Source organism: Semicossyphus pulcher, unplaced genomic scaffold (assembly GCF_022749685.1).
Source record: "Semicossyphus pulcher isolate SPU_LCO1_2020_fin unplaced genomic scaffold, fSemPul1.0.p SCAF_3, whole genome shotgun sequence".
Classification (NCBI taxonomy): domain Eukaryota; kingdom Metazoa; phylum Chordata; class Actinopteri; order Labriformes; family Labridae; genus Semicossyphus; species Semicossyphus pulcher.
Window position 1 is genome coordinate 4,058,694 of NW_027211704.1, and position 4,407 is coordinate 4,063,100.

A 4,407-nucleotide genomic window follows, 5' to 3' on the forward strand; every position below is an offset into this window, starting at 1 on the left:
AAAGCTGCAGACTCAAACAGGATAAAATATTTTCCTTATTACTAATAACATTTTGGTGCATTGGCTGTTTAACAGGGGGGAAAGCTGGTAGAGTATCATCTGGTTTACAAAGCCTTCATAGGCCGTACAAAACAGATGACTTAAATCTTTACAAAGAACATAAAAATACGTATTTGAATTAGCACTACTGATTTTAAACGCCTTAAAACTATGCTGTGTTTGAATGCTTATATAATGTGAAGTATTACCGTGGAAAAGAGGACACAAAATCTGTGAAGCATCGTTATGAAGTAATGCAATCTCAGAGCTGAATAAACGTTCTCCTCCGGATGGTGTTGTTGTTAACCCCGCCCGTCTGGCACCGAAGTCAACTAAACCAAACAAAAAAAATTAGACCTGCTGATAACTGTTAAACGATGAAAGAGCACAAGTCCTGACACATATCCTACCTCACACAGATCCCCGGGATCAATGATTGATCAACCATTTACAGTATGTTTAGTTTGTTAAACACAAACTTGATTTATGTTTTACGTGAAGTTGCCAAGCTAAAGGCTAAAGCTTGCTGGTCGGTTTTCTCCATGACCTGTCTGTGAGTTGATGCTGCCACCTCGTGGCGAAAATGGAAACTGAGCGGAAGCACCCAAAGCATGTGCACTATTTTATTATCGATAAATCCGTTCTGAGCTCTTTCTTTAACCAGGATTACACCGTAACAGATTAATAGGTATCAAAACAATCAGGATAAGGATTATAATTTAATATAGTAGCGTTAATTGAGTTAAGCTAAAATAGTACAATCTTCGACTAGATCGATATAAAATAAACTTGTTTTCGGGCAATAATGTCAAACATTTGCTGGTTTCAGCGTCACAAATGTGAGTATATTTATTATTGTATTATGGTCATTCTTGTACTATTGAGAGGATAATACATTTTGAACACTTCCCTTGGAAGGTTCTGGGAAATTGTGCCGTTACTGATTTCTGTTTTAGATATTTAAGACCGATTAATCAAGTAATCGATAAAATTATAAGCAAATGATCCCTATAATACATACAAACATTTTCTCTGTATCCTGTAAAGACTGTATTAAATGAGACAGTTTTGTTGTAGGCCTATTTTAAACATTTACCAGTGACATAAACATTGAAATTATAGATACAACGTTGTAACGAGGAAGGAATACACCTCAGAACAACTTTATTTTGATAGGACTCTCAAAAAAAAAACGTCTTTCTAAAAAGCCAATATACTTCCATGCATTAAATTACATGTTCATGGGTTTATTCATTTAGAGTAGTAGTCTATATTTAAAGAGCGTCCCATTCCTTTGAGACTAAAACATAAACTAAAAACACAATTATATTAGCCTATTATTGGCACATGACGTGGTCTACCTGTTGACGCATTTCCCACCTTTCTCAGTAAAGTGGGCTATTTAAATGTCGAAGTCCCGCCCACTGAGCAGCTTTACCTCGCGGGTCATTCAGCGTTTCCTGGTGACGCAAACTGTCCAGTTATGATGTTTTTGAGGAGATTTAGAGTTGTGGATGTACAGACGATGTCTACATCAAAGAGAGCTTCCTGCTGGAGTTTCCTGTCATGCTGTCATGGGCGGACAGACTTTTCCAAAGGATTTATCCCCGCTGAGATGACAGGTATCACTGCTTCACTCCAACACACTACAGCAGGTATGTACCTACTGCTTGTGCTGGCTTTCATACTTTGCTACTGGTCTGCTTGTTGATGTCTTAGCATATAAGATCTACCTTATATGCACTGGTAGTACATTTGGATTATAATGCCAATCATATATAGGCCTAATGGTGGATTATAGGCCCCAGTTTGTGCATTTCTGTCTTGTATTTTGTTAAACTGGGTTTTCTCTTGGCATGTTACTGCAATGATTGTAGTTCTAGCAAATGCTGAGTTATCTGACCTGTGTTGCATTATCTTTAAAAAAGGTTTATTTCTCCATCCTCACTTATTTCCATAAAACTATGCAATTGCTTGATCAAAAATCTGCTTGGTGTACAAGCAATGCTTCTTTCAATATTCAAAAATGAACTACAACCCAAAATGCAAAGAGAACTGACCCCATGTGTTCTGTTTATTTCAGTGGTAATGAATCAAAACAGAAATTGTGGCTGTAGTGGGGAAATGTACTGAAATGTACAATTCCAAAACATTCTGTCACGCTGTAAAGTACTGGAGAGTTTGTGCATCCGTTTTGTGCTGTATTCTTCACTCTTTGGTTTAGTAGTGATGGTGTTTGACGGAAGATGAAATCCAGCTGTTTCTTTATCAATCTGTTTATGGGTTTTGGCCTTTTGCTGCGTCAAACATCTTCTTGCGGCCCTCCATCCCCGACATGGCCTCCACGTTCTTCCTCCAGTCGCTCACTTCCACCGTCTTCTCCTGCAAAGACAGAATTATTCAAATCACTCGAGGGAATCCTTGTAAAACGTAGTGCGATATCTTCTTGCATCAGTGGCTTATTTTTGTTTTTGGCAATCTAAGAAAGCTCATTAATTTATTTCACACTTTGTTGGTCGACCTTGCTGTGAACATCAGCCAAAGGCCTGAGGTGCAAACATACATAATCACCATGGAAAACAGCTCTGCCACAGCTATGTGTTGTCTATTGGCCACAGCTTTTTCTGTATTCAGGGTTTCCAAACCCACCTTCTCTGTGTCCTCCTTCTTGACTGATTTAAGATTAGCTCTCAGGTCCAGAGAGACTTTGTGTTTGGAGCCCAGCAGGGAGCGCAGGATGGCATCAGCTGAGACCCTCACCCTCCTCAGGTTGGGTCTCTTAAACTTCCCTCGCAGGTCAAGCACCTTGATGTTCAGGTCTTTGATCTGTGGCGAAAGAAGAGAGGATGTTAACTTAGATGTCTCACTACAGAATCTGTTAATGTATTAACTTTGGAGTCGTTTTGATTAGAATTGTTCTGATACGATTACCAGTACCGACAATGCCTCTGAGTATCAAAGTCAGTGTATTGTTGTGACTCCGTCATTTATTAGCCTTAAAGTATTGACATGTTTCTTCTTCTCCAAATCAGTTGGTTACGCAGACATAAATAATAGTATGGCTGAAACTAGACACTTCTGTTTTAGAGCAGAAAATGTATCCTGTAATATGTAAATGATCCTGTCATGTATTAAACAACATAGTGCACTGCTAGCATACTGTAATGTTAGCCAAAGCAAACAAGATGTTTGCCCATCATACATTTTATTACTATATATCTTTTATTTAAAGTTAAGATAATTAAGACACAGAAGAAAATACACAAAAAAAGCAGTTTATATTAAACCTCTGAGTTTCTCCAACAATCTTTAACGTACAGAGGCTGCTAGCCAAGCTGCCGCTAACGTTAGCTCAATTTGTTTCTAGGTAAGGGGTCCTTTACTGTCCTTAGCCAGGCCATAGCACAATACTAGTAAAACAATTACACCCTTACAGGGTTAGTAGTATACAGTTGTTAAAAAAACCTGTTTTATTTCTGCACTTGTATCGAAGGAGTCCTTTGTGTTCAGGGTACTACTTTTAACACTAGCTAATATTTCTAGCTATTAGAATCGGTATCTGGGAGGAGAAAATGGTATTCGAACATCTCAATTTTTGACATAGGACACGTGCTGGACTAAATTTGTTGTCTATTTATCATTTTGTTTTTGATGTGGGTAATCACTGCTCGGCATCCTTCCTAACTAGCGGTACTTACCTCTCTTGTCTTGTGCATGACTTTAGCTTCGATATCATACCGCTCCTCGTCCACCACGTCGATTTTAGCATGCAGCTCTTCACACAACGTCTGTACAGAAAGTGAGAGACATTAGAGGTTCATTTACTCGCCTTCTCAGTGAAATAACAGATCTTTAGTAGCATTATTAGTTGAGTATAAAACATCTACATAGTTTTGGTTTGCAAATGTGAACAACTCTGCGGCTAATATAAAGCTATACCTGTAGCTCTGTGAGGGACATGCCACTGGTCTGTATTGGAGGAGATTTTTCTTCCAGGTACTTCACCTTCTGCTCCTCTTTCTCTTCCATCTCCTGCTCCAGCTCCTCTTTAGCCTTGGCGACCATTAAGCTCTGAAACACCACACACAATAAATGTGACAGTTTGATGCACTCCCTGACTCCCTGAATACATCCATGTAAATTAGGGTTAACCCTAACCGAGGACTCACCTTCAGCATGAGCTTGCGAGAGGCTGAGATTTTAGATTTCTTCTGCAAAGGAATGAATTCATTAATATTCAGTGAGACAATTTATGACAGCCCATCTTAATATCTGTTGAATTAATTTCCTTTTTTGAAATCTTACCTCTGGCCTGTTGGTGGAAAATGAAAAGAGGACAGAGCAGACACAGAAATGTAGCATTAGCAT

The 4,407-nt window shown here is 38.7% G+C and overlaps 1 pseudogene; it reads right to left on the bottom strand.

Annotated features, from left to right (window-relative positions):
* Positions 1 to 2,204: 2,204 nt before the first annotated feature.
* On the bottom strand, positions 2,205 to 4,407 carry LOC138605342 (troponin I, slow skeletal muscle-like; annotated as a pseudogene).